The sequence below is a fragment of the Corythoichthys intestinalis genome, chromosome 19, assembly GCF_030265065.1.
Source record: "Corythoichthys intestinalis isolate RoL2023-P3 chromosome 19, ASM3026506v1, whole genome shotgun sequence".
Lineage (NCBI taxonomy): Eukaryota > Metazoa > Chordata > Actinopteri > Syngnathiformes > Syngnathidae > Corythoichthys > Corythoichthys intestinalis.
This window is the reverse complement of record NC_080413.1, coordinates 8,049,755-8,062,980: the sequence shown is the minus strand read 5'-3', so window position 1 is coordinate 8,062,980 and position 13,226 is coordinate 8,049,755. Positions and strand designations below refer to the sequence as shown.

General features: G+C 39.5%; 1 protein-coding gene and 1 long non-coding RNA gene across 3 annotated transcripts in view; one reads left to right on the top strand and one right to left on the bottom strand.

Moving 5' to 3' along the window:
• ccdc85cb (coiled-coil domain containing 85C, b) overlaps nt 1–13,226 on the top strand; it is an 80,191-nt gene that overhangs the window by 1,769 nt on the left and 65,196 nt on the right. The window lies entirely within an intron of this gene.
• Nucleotides 1–13,226, bottom strand: part of LOC130907286 (uncharacterized) — a 40,095-nt gene that overhangs the window by 9,706 nt on the left and 17,163 nt on the right. The gene's annotated exons all lie outside the window — the stretch shown is intronic.

Genomic DNA, 13,226 nt, shown 5'->3' with positions numbered 1-13,226 from the left:
GGCTCGATTCCGATATCCTTGCCGATATTTTACTGATACAACATTTTTTTCTTTTTTAAATACACGCTGGACCTCCAATCCATTTGAAGTTGGATGAAGAACATTCATTCGCTACCACCCTCCAATTACCCTCCAATTTCAAATGGATTGGACATCTACTAGCGATGAACTCAACTGATTTGGACGCCACATGATTGGACGTCCGTCATCATCCTGGGGCGTGTGTAGCTAGCGCCGATTTGGGGTCGGTCGACCAGCAGTTTGAGACTCTATCTCGAAGAGTAGATATTGTGTAGCATTGGCGTGTTATTTCTTAGTACCTGGTACTAGGCATGTGCCAGTATGATATTCTGATGGTATGAAAACCTTAAGCCAAAATAACACTGTTTCACGGTATTGCTGTAAAAAAAAAAAAAAAAAAAAAAAAAACAAACAAAATATTTTAAATGAAATTAAAATAAATGCAGTCCTTTAGGTGAGTCTAAACCTAGAACTACAGCTCTACATTATTACCATCAGAACAAAAATAATTGAATTATTTTGCATAAAAAATACATGTGTTTGACTCGTGTCATGTTTACATTATACACACATTCTTTCTCAACACAGTTGCCAGAGAGAAAAAAACACCACGTTTTACCACCGCTAGACACACTAAACACACTAGAGTTAACTCGTAGCTGGTGGGAAACGTTTATGACAGTGTTTACTAACCTTTAATTTTGTATAAATGCGAAATCATATTGGAGGTATTGCGTCCTCGGCAGCCGCCCTCCGCAAACATGTTTTACATGTCGGTTGGCCCTCCTCGTCTAAGCCGCGGCCGGCTGTAACTTTTCTGTAGCCGAAGTATTCCCATACGAGCGATTTCGTTTTCTCCGATGGGGGAAAAAATAGAATAAAATAGAACAGAACTTTATTGTCATTGTCAGAAAGAACGTTGTCAACAGCGGTATGACGGATATTTTTGCGGTTTTGAAACCTTGACCTTTTCATACCACGGTATACCTTGAAACCGGTAATCGGCACATGTCTACCCGGTACTTAGTACCGATGACGTCATTTTAGCGCCGTATAGGTGCAACACTAATCGCAACACATTTAAAGTATATTTTTATTCTCTATAATCAGTTTAAAATGGTTCATTTAATCACCAAAATGTACAAACAACATTTTATTTTTTTTCCATTTTAGCATTTCAACATGATACTTTACTGGTACTTGCTTGTGTGCTATTTCCTAGTACTTGGTACTTAGTACTGATGACGTTAATTTAGCGCCGTATCGGTATCTGTGCAACCCCAATCACAACACATATAAACTTTATTTTTACTCTATATAATCAGTTTAAAAGTGTTCATTTAATCACCAAAATTTACAAACAACGATTTTTTCCCCCCACTATAACATTGCAACATGGTACTTAACTGGTACTTGTACTTACATGGTACATTGGTACATATTGTGCAGCATCAGCGTTATTTCTTAGTACCCGGTACTTGGTACCGATGATTTTATTTTAGCGTCGAAACGGTATCCATGCAATGCTAATTGCAACACATAGAAAGTATATTTTTACTCTCTATAATCACTTTAAAACTGTTCATTTAATCATCATAATGTACAAACGACGATTTCAACATGGTACTTTACTATACTATAAACCTGTTAAAAAAAAACAAAAACGGATGGCTCTAAAATCCATCCCTTAGCAGGTTTGCAAACGATCATGTTGTGTGTTTAGACAAAAAAACAAGCTTAGCGTAGCCAGTTTGCGTGCTTTAACGGAGACAGCATATGCTGATCAAAATTGCTTTTAGGGATTATGGTAGTAGTTGGCGGGGGGCTACGTGGATTAATCCCACCACCAAGTCTTGATTGGGGAGATTAAACTGGACGCGTTCACACAGCATCCTTAAGTGGCCCACTCCCACACTGTTCTTTTGCTAAGCGTCACCCTTCTGTAACATTTGTTACTTAAATCCAGGAAAAATAGGAATGGGTAAATCTGATCCACTGTGAGTTTAACTGTTTCACTGCCATTGATGATGATAAACTTCCATTTTGGAGGCTCCGAGAATTTAAATGAGTTTAACAAGAGTTGTTGTCCAATACATTTGAAGTGGGAGGGTTGGATGTGAATGAATGGACGTGTATTGCTGTCAATGGCAGCCACTGAGTTAACTATATATTAGGGCTGTCAAAATTATTGCGTTAACGGGCGGTAATTAATTCTTTTAATTAATCACATCAAAATATTTGACGCAATTAACACACATGCCCGCTCAAACAGATTAAAATGACAGCAGTGTAATGTCCGCTTGTTACTTGTTTTTTGGTGTTTGGCGCCCTCTGCTGGCGCTTGGGTCCAAATGATATAATGGGTTTCAGCACAATACATGAGCATGGTGTAATTATTGACATCAACAATGGCGAGCTACTCGTTTATTTTTTGATTCAAAATTTTACAAATTTTAATAAAACGAAAACATTAAGAGGGGTTTTAATCTAAAATTTCTATAACTTGTACTAACATTTATCTTTTAAGAACTACAAGTCTTTCTATCCATGGATCGCTTTAAGAAAATGTTAATAATGTTAATGCCATCTTGTTGATTTGTTGCTATAATAAACAAATACAGTACTTATGTACCGTATGTTGTATGTATATATCCATCTTGTGTCGTATCTTTCCATTCCAACAATAATTTACAGAAAAATATGGCATATTTTATAGATGATTTGAATTGCGATTAATTACGATTAATTACTTTTTAAGCTGTAATTAACTCGATTAAAAATTTTATTCGTTTGACAGCCCTACTATATATATATATATATATATATATATATATATATATATATATATATATATAAAACCACTGGTGCTTTACTAGTATTTAGTGATTTTTTTAGCTATGGTTTTTGAAGATATTAGCTGCTAATCTGTGCTGTTTCAACTAGTGGTGTGACAATATATCGATAGGTGTCACTGTTCAGAAAAAAACAAAAAGGAACCAACAGGTTGTTACCAAAATCTTCCACTATAATAGCTCATTGGCTGCCATTGACGGCTCTAGACATCCAATCTATTTTGACCGTCAGTGGCACTGAAACAAAGCATTCGTAGCCGGTCTTCACGGTTTTGGGGGCATTTATAGGTCAATTCATGTTCATTTCAGGGTTACTACAGGTCACTTACTGTTGATTTTGAGTCACTTCCTGTTCAGTAACCCAAAATCAACAGGAAGTGATCCGTAAATGCCCCAAAATCAACAGGAAATGACCCAGAAATGCCCCAAAATCAACAGGAAAAGACCAAAAATTAATATAGTGTTTATAGTAAATTGATTTTTATTCCCATATACAGTATCTATTTATAATTGTTGTGTCGCCATATCGTGAGATAATCGTTATCGTGTGCTTAGTATCACAAATCTTATCGTATCGTGAGATACCCAGAGGTTCCCTCTCCTACTTTTAACTACTGCTGACATGATAGACTTTATTTCTATTGGTGTCATAAGGCACCACATGGCTCAAACACATGGTGTGTGAAACAATCAGTTCATGAAAATTAATAAATTATGAGGTGGGTGAACACACATAGAAACTATATGTAAGCTATTATGCCGCTTTTGTTTGCATCTGATGCTTTTATTTGATGTATTTTATATTTATAACATTTCTGTTTGATAGTAATTCAAAATAAAATGGGGGTGTATTATCGTGATGTAAAATGACAGCGAATCCGTTTTGAAAAAACACTACTGGATGAAAGCGCCATCACGGATGGTCGAACTGACGCTAAAGCTAAACCCAAATGATGTGGAACGCGACTTCATCCCCTCTTGGCTTCTGTTTTGTTTGTTTATTTATTTATTTTCCTTCCACCCTCACATTTTTGAAAGCAGCAGATTCCCGTCGGATCACTCGGCTGGCGTGCGACAGCGATTCCTGGAATTGTGGGTGAAGGTAGCGACAAATAGGAAAAAAAGCAGAGAAGCGTGCACAAGGGAGACCTTAATCCCCGAATACACACACACATTTTTAACGGTGTTTAGCTGTCTTTACGTAACATCGGTATTATAGCCCCCTTCTCTAAGCTGCTGTATGGCTCACACCGCCTTGCATTACATGAAGTGGGGATTGCGTCGTTTGGTACAAATATGAGCGTGGAGTGATGATCTCTGAATAGGTGAATATATGGTGGTGAATGTACTCTACATCAGGGCTGTCCAAACTTTTTGCAAAAGGGGCCAGATTTGGCGTGGTAAAAATGTGGGGGGGCGACCTTGGCTGACGTCCTTTACGTAGAACAATATATTTAAGTAAAATTTAGCAAGCCATTCAGTGTGTCACATTTGCTTTATTAATTTTTAAATGAATAATTTCAACAATCTCGCAACTAGCCTTTGCGGCGTTCTCTTTCGACTCTCGGGCTCTTGCGAAATACTACTGCTGTGAAATTAAACTAGCTTCAAGTTGCTTAAATTTCTCGCTGCGTACCTTTCCTGTGATCTTGTCGTACATGTCAGCATGTCTTGTTCAGTAATATCGCCTCACATTGAAATCTTTAAAAACAGCAACTGTCTCTTTGCAAATGAGGCAAGACACAGTTGTTGCATATTTTAGTGAAGAAATAGTCCAATTTCCACCTATCCTTGAAGCGTCGGCCGTCACAGTCAACTTTTTTTTAGTTGATTGTCGCCATTTTAGAAAATTGGAAGTAGAGGGTCACACGGAGTAATGTTGCTTAGCCCTTAAATACCTGTAACATGAAGCAATTATCAGAGAATCCCAAAATTTGAAAAATAAGGTCCTAATGAAACCTTTTTTTCCAAATTTGTGAAAAGAAAAGTCAAAATGAATATGTGTAATAAGCGCTCTAATATCTATAACCCATGCTAAATCATGTTTTTTTTCTCATGAAACCTGCAGATGCATGTGTCGACTTGCATCCATCATTTTTTTTTTCAAAAAGAAAAGTCAAAATTATAAATTAGTGTGAAATCATGAAATTTTAGGTGTATCAAATGCGATACATTTGGCAATAAAGGGTTAAAATGCTGCTGCCTTTTAGTGGGTAAATGAGGAGCAGCATTTCGTGTATAAGCTACTTCATATGCCGGTTGCAGTACTGCTGACCAATTTAGTAAGTCTGTGTGCGGGCCAGATGTTATTGATTTTATGACAGAGGCTGGGGGCCGGATGAAATTTGACCACGGGCCGCATTTGGCCCCCGGACCGGACTTTGGACATGTCTGCTCTACATGGTTTGGTTGAATTTCTTCTATTATCGTCAATGAGTTAAATATTCAGTTTTTAACCCATTTTTGCGTCATATCAGATGTAAATTACACTTGAAGCAAGCACACTTGGCCTCTTATCAGTGTTTGAAGTAGGCTGAGCGCACGTGCGAGCTGGTGCGATTTTGTCAATTTGCTGCGTGAAACTCGAGCAGAATGACCGTGTGGCGAGGTCACATGTGTTCACCCCGTGTGAGGTCTTCAAGCTAGTTTAGCACTGTCCAAACGTCAAAGTCAGACAAACTCTACAAAGCAAGCCTGTTTGAACGCCACATGTCGGCGAGGAATTATTGGCCCAAACATGTGTCGTGAGTTAAATGATTTGATAAAACACCCACAATAGGTGGAAATCCGCATTATAGAGTTACCATAATGGTGCCTGTTCTCACTTTCTTGCAATTAGGAAATTGAGAGTATTGTATAACATCACTTTGAGGAAACTGGAACAAAAAGAGGCAAGTGTGATTGATTCAAGCTGTATTTTGAAACTGTTTACTGTCAAACTGAGACATAAATTACATATGAACATTGTATATTTAAACTTAGGGCTGCCACAAACGATAATTTTGTTTGTCGACTAATCACCAATTATTTTTGCGAGAAATCTGATGTTATTTACTGTAATATGGCCATAGACTTCATAATATATTGACGTGACACATTCCACATTCACTGCATCACGCCTTCCTGAAGGGGGCCGTCCCACATGCCGCTTAATTTATTGGCAGTCTGTCACATGCAGCGATCTAACGCCTAATTTAGGTTGAAAAAGTAAGAAAGCTGTACTGCATACAAACAGGAAGGATTGTCACAGGAGTGATTTTTTTTCCAGGATACAAGGTAATTATATTTTTCGTACCATGCATGCATTTTGAAACGTTGTGAAAGAAATCAATGGGAGAAATTAGCTGCTACAGCATTGGCATTATACTTCACAACAGGTACGTAAAATAACTGCTAACTGCCCGGTTCTTTGCTTTTAACCAAGAATCGAGACTGTTTTACGTGCATATCTATAAAGAATTCAGCGATTTAAGCATTTATTCACAAGAATTTTTAACAGAAAAAGCTCTTTGTTTACATATGGTGGCCGCTAATTTGCTTACTGACTAGCATCATAGTTCGCAATATTTACGCAAAATAAATGCTAACAGCACGTTTTCTTGCTTTTACCCAAGAATCGAGACTGTTTTATGTCCATATCGAAAAGAATCCAGGGATTTAAGCATTTATTCACAAGAATTTATAAAGGAAAAAGCTTGTGTTTCCACTCGGTCAGCTTTGACGGAGATGGGCCCCCATGAATCGGCCCTGCGCCCCGTGTCCTGTCAATACATAATGAAGTCTATTATAGGGCTTAACATTTTAGCTTTAAATTTGCATTGTTATAACAAACTATGCTAACACTAACAGTATCATTGTTTTCCAAAATAATAACATATGTCAGCAAATATATTACCACAATTACTGTATTTTCGGGCTATAAGGCGCACCTGACTATAAGCCACCACCCACCAAATTTGACACAAAAACAGCATTTGTTCATAGATAAGCCTCACTGGACTATAAGCCACAGCTGTCCTCACTTTATTGTGGTATATTTACACCAATAGATATTAACCAGTAAGACTTTATTTGACAGAGGCATCATAAGACTGTCATAAGAACAAATGAACCACCGTCTCCCCCAAGGGAGCAGTGATGGCCAAATGAAGCTTCTGGAAGCAATGAAGCTTTGGAGCCAATTGGTTCAAAGCTTCATTGCTTCAAGAAACTTCTGCTGTCAACACTTATGTCATCGAACATGCCTATTACATGAATTGCAGTGCTACAGATGTAAATAACAATCAAAATTCATGTTTTATGCTAATTATTTCTTCAGTTACTGTTCCAGTTGTTTCATCGATTGCAAGTACAGTATTTGGTAACACTTTATTTGACAGTGGCCATTAGAAGACCATTATAATTATGACATGACACTGCCATTAGCATTAATGAATGCTTATTGACAGATGTCATCTTGTGTGATCCGGCAAATGACCTCACTTTTGAATGGATGTAAAAGATCTGAGCTGGACATAAATGGAGTAAGTGACACAATTTGCTGGATGACACTTAATGACATCTGTTATAAGCATTCAGGAACGCCCATGATAGTGTCGTGCCATAATTATGACGGTCTTATGGCAGTCAATTAAAGTGTTACCAAAAAGGTAACTAAATAACCCAAATAAATCAACAAATAAGCTGCAGAATTAAAAGTGAGGGGAAAAAAGTAGCGGCCTATAGTCAGAAAATTACGGTACTGTATTTTTGGTCTGTAGGTCGCACCAGAGTTTAAGTCATGTTTTTGTTGGGAATTTTATAATTATCAAGGACCAAGAGCAAACATTAGAACAAGAGACTAAATTCTGTTAAAAGTTATTCAGATAAATATAGCCTAAACAGCATCACATAACTTGTGTACCAAATTTTCAATCTTACTCCATATCAATCAGTCTCCATTTTCAGTATCACCTCTGAACAAACTGGTGGGGGGGGGATATATATATATATATATATATATATTAGGGCTGTCAAACGATTAAAATTTTTAATCGAGTTAATTACAGCTTAAAAATTAATCGCAATTAATCACAATTCAAACCATCTCTAAAATATGCCATATTTTTCTGTAAATTATTGTTGGAATGGAAAGATAAGACACACGACGGATATATACATACAACATACCGTACATAAGTACTGTATTTGTTTATTGTAACAATAAATCCACAAATGGCATTATTAACATTCTTTCTGTTAAAGTGATCCACGGATAGAAAGACTTGTAGTTCTTAAACGATAAATGTTATAGTTACAAGTTATAGTAATTTTATATTAAAACCCCTCTTCATGTTTTCGTTTTAATAAAATTTGTAACATTTTCAAGCAAAAGTAGAGTTAATATAATAATAAGAAGAATAAAAATAACAATAATAAAAATAAAGTGACCAAAGTCTAAGTTTTACGTGTATTTTGCATAGCTATTTTGATATGGAATGCCAGTTCATTTTGCATTGTTGTTTAACTGTGTGTCAGAATAGGGCCTCATTACTATAGACCAGTACTTCTCAAATAGTGGGGCGCGCCCCCCTGGGGGGGCGCAGAGCGATGCCAGGGGGTGCGCATGTGACCTCGGGGATCATGCTTTTTTTTTTTTTTTTTTTTTTTTTTTTTCCGTACTGGAATAAAGTGTACTTGCACATCCACTCAGTGGGTGGCAGTGGCGCTCTCATTTTCAGAGTGCGCGCAGTGTTTTTGAACTAAGGAAGAGCACTCAGAACACACAGAAAACAGATATGAAGAGCAGTGCGCCGCCGCCGTTTTCGAAAGCCGTTTTCCGACCGGACTCACGCAGCGACCCACTGTCTTGTCCGGCCGGTTCTCACGTCGCCGCCCGAGAAGTGCCATTTTTGGCTTGGGATCGTCACGATGACCGCCCTCACCTACGGTTCTACCTCGGCCGCCGGGAATGCGCTTTTTTCGTGCCGTTTGCCTTTTAGCTTTGACTTTTAATACAGTGGGTAATGAGGAAAGACCACTGTTTACTGTGTCTAAAAATAATTATAGCGGACAGCCAGAAGCCAAAACAATTAAGACGCCACTTAAAGACATTAGACCCCAATCTCATTGATAAGCTTGATTGTTTTTCAGCGAAAACGGCCGAATATTTCCAACAATCGTCCTGTTTTGTCAGTGTAATATCAGTAAACCAATTAGCATTGTTAGCATGCTCATTGCAAGATAACTCCACACCATTGCAAAGGAGGTACAAAAATAAAAACTGTCCTTCTGTCCAAGGACACTTTTTTTTTTTCTTTTTCTTTTATTCAGTTTTGTTTTTCCGATCAAATTTTTTGGCATATTGTCCTCATGAGTGAATGTTTCTAATCAATTTTAATTTGTTATTATTTACTGATTTTATTACATTTTATTTTTCTTTATCAAATGGTCAAAAATGTAACTTGAGTGTATTTTTTAGTTTGGATGGGACTTTTTTTTTTCTAATTCAGGCAAATTGATGCGCGTCGTCTTCTCTGTTACAAACAAAACAATGTTAATAAAGTTCTACTTTATTATAAGTTGATCTGTTACTTTTTTTCGTTATTAGGAAAAAAAAGGACACAATGTTAGGCAGATGCGTATTTATAATAGTAATTTTATAGACAAATGATACTATTTACAGTGGTGGCAGAGAGTTTGGGGGGGCGCGAAACATTTACGTCTTCCTGGGGGGGGCGTAACAGAAAATAATTGAGAAGCACTGCTATAGACTCAAGTGCTTTTCTTTTTGTGAACATTATTTTTTTGGGAGCGATAGGAATATTATTTTTGTTGTGCTTTCACTAAACGATACTTATGTTTGTTGTGAAGGAGTTGCCGAAGCTTATGCCAATAAACGGCGGGGTCCAAAGAACGCCTGTGTCCACTCGCCTTTACTGTATAACATATATCTGTACATATCTTACCCAAAATACAACAAGAGACACATAATTGCCACTAACAGAAAGAAAACTTACCGAAATATGTGTGGAGCACAAATAGCAATTTGCATTGCATTGTGAATACAGCATAAACATCTCACAACTACTAATTCTCCCACGTTTAGAAGAAATAACATGAGTATGGAACGGCGCTGCCCCCAAGCGGCCGGTGGCATTCTCTTCACTCTTAATGTCCATAAACGGCTTCATTGTAAGGCAATATGCGAGCGGGTCATTCAGTGCATGCGTTAATTGCGTCAAATATTTTAACGCAATTAATTTAAAAAATTAATTAACGCCCGTTAACGCGATAATTTTGACAGCCCTAATATATATATATGTGTGTGTATGTATGTGTATATATAAGTCGCACCTGAGTAGAGGTCGTAGGTCCAGCCAAACTATGAAAAAAACTGATTTATAGTCTGCAAAAAACAGTAATAACAAAGATAAACATCGAGGACTACAGAAGTCAGAGAATATTTACTGTTTTATCCGGTATCGTGCACACACGAAGAATAAACCGTGAAGTGATGGAACAGTGTATGTACTTTGATAACTTTTGTTGGACGAGGAGTGTGAGAAAGAGACCCCAGCCTTATTGTAACTCAGTGGGTGTTGGGTGGCGGGGTGTCATGGTAGGGTCGGAGGTGGGTGGGGGGCGTATGGTTGTTGGCTGGGAAACTTTAAAGGGGGGCTGGGTTGGCTGAAAAGAGGCTGGTTTCAGGGCGGTGGTGGGGAGGAAGGCCCTGCTGTCCACGTAATTGAGTTTCTCTTGTGACCCCTCCCGAACCCATTCTTTTGGTGTCCAGCTTGTGTTTTTTTATTGCAAAGGGTGTGCGTGTGAGTATGACGTGCAGACATCTGTTGGGAAGACTTTACAGTCAGTGACCACCTGATAACAGAGGAGTGCTTAATGCAAACAGGGTGGGGACATGTGATATGGGTTGAATGTTAAATCCTGATATAGTATTTTCCTTATACAAAATTAAAGGCATGGAACTTGGAAAGACTGTAAACCTTTCAAATCCAACCGATAAGACGAACTGAGTGAGACCCTCTTCCACGCCTGCTCATTAAAAACGTACTATTTTTCTGCGGCAGTGTCAGTGTTTCTTCTTCACAGTCACTCTGAGTCACCCGCTTAACACATATGCTCACACTCTCAAATGAGGTTCAAATGAGTCCTAATCAACTGACTGGGGAGTTGTACGCTTTGAGCCAGCCGGGATGTACGTGGTGCCACCCACCCTTGAGAAAATTCTCTGCCTCCCTGATTTCCACTTTGCTTCTCTCCCTTGCCCCCAGGGAGGGACGTGACCTAAAAGCTCTCAATGAAATCGTAGAAGCAACTCTCCCAGTCGGCCACCAACGAGGCCGCTTTCGCAGCGCTGATCCAAATTAGTCCTTCGTGTTTCTGGGTCGTCGTGGTTGGGGAGACTTCTGAGCGTTTGGCTGGAGTTTGTTCGTCTCTACTGTGAGTCAGTGACAACACAGTGGAGAAGAGAGTACTGGGGACCTGTTCTGTTTTCAATAGAACCTTTCCCAGTGATGTAACATGTACATTTTGACAGGAAGCCAAAGGACCGACTTCACAATGCTTTTGGTTTCCTCGCGGCCACCCCTTTCAAGTCATTGTGCGTCTAAATGTCGTCTGGCCGGAATAGGATGTTTGTTGTTCGCGTCCTGCGGTCAGTTCTTGGAACCTGGCGTCGACCAGGCGAAACCTGGCAACCTGATCGGGTTTCACTTGAGGTGTTTCTGGCTTACGTCGTGCCAGCGGCACACCGTGAGGCCCGGTTCGCTGATAATGCAGATAACAACAAGAGTACGCGCTCAAATAGCCTGAGGGGGAAACTCTCAGCTGTGTACTGTCAATGAAAAGCCGGCCCGTCAGGATGTCCCACATTCCTGTAACAACAAAAAGAGGAAGCCGTGTCCTCCTGGCAACGCGTCAGATTGAACTGAAACAGGAAAGTGTGAAAGAAAATGAAGGGAAAATTCATTACAGTCAAGAAGGGCTGGGCGTTTACGTGAAAAATGAAAATCGTTATTCATTTTAGGCATTTCAGAAAGATCAAACCACAGGTTTTAGAATAGTAAACGTTGAATGTGTGGTATTTTGCCGTATCCCTAATCTTTCCCTCTCTGTCTGCATTCATTTGTCTGAATTCCCGTCAACCTGCCGTCTGAGCCGCCTCATTCCCAAAAACAGCACGTCAGCCGGCAGAGAAATTTGGCAGCACTGCTTGAAGTTACTCCAGGCTTTCTATCAGGAAAATGTGTTCTCCAAGTACTGCATGCTTTGCCTGGCATGTCGGGATACGTCAAAAGTTCCCACTCTACTTAAAATCAATTCCTGTGCCCTGGTTGTGGGCGGCTGCAGGGTCCGGGGCCTGCTCTGTCTCCAAGGCAACAGCAATAATCATTGGGGCGAGGGGACAGGGGGCCCGGTTGCCCTCGGAATCACTGAACCAGGAGTAAGGGTCGGGTGGGGGAGGGTCGACCTGCACGGAATGATGCCATGCTCAGTTAGGTCAGCTCCTTGTTTTGATGGAACCTCTAAAAACAAACATGGGCGGCGGGGGTTCAGACCTTCCCACCAGTCGCATGATGCGGAACTTTTCTCCTCATTAGTAGTTGAATGTAAATAAGGGCTTGTTACATCTTTTATGTCTAGAATAGATCACTCTTTGACACCGTCCAAGAATAGAAGTCCTCGTAGCATTCATGAGGCCTTCTCTGACAATTATTTTACAGTTTTCTCTCTAGGTCATTATCCTGTGTGAAAGTTAGTAATCTGTTTTTAAAAAGATCCATATACAGCATACACTCTTTACCAACCAAATACTTAGACTGGCACAAGCCCATCTTGTCCTTGAATGCCTCTATCAAGAGGTGCTCCATTGCCCTCTCTATTGATTTATACGGCACATTTCTAAAAATCCGATTAAGATGCAAACACGACATGTGGTATAAGGTCAGCGAGGCTAAGCATCTGCTGTGACATCAACAGCAAAGGGAAAAAAACACACCTTGGGGTACACGATCAGCACTTCAGTTCTGTCTACACAACACATCTGTGACCTTCGATGGTCCCAAGCTGCCAAAAGTCAGCAAGTAGGCGACAGGGTGATTCTTCAACAGCCAACCAGGAGTCATTAGACATTCGTCTGGATTTTCTGCCTGTCAGCTCTCAAACTTTGTGGCTCCAGAGTCAGCAGATGTCTTTAGCTACTTTACCTATCCACAAGATAAGTGGTCCCTAACCTTTTTAGTTGGGGGTCTCCATGTGGTCAGAACCTATGCACTAGCTTGAAAGCTTTCTGGGTCCTTGTGCTTGGTGCGTTTATCAGATTACAGCAGCTTCACAATGAGAGTCGACCCTTTA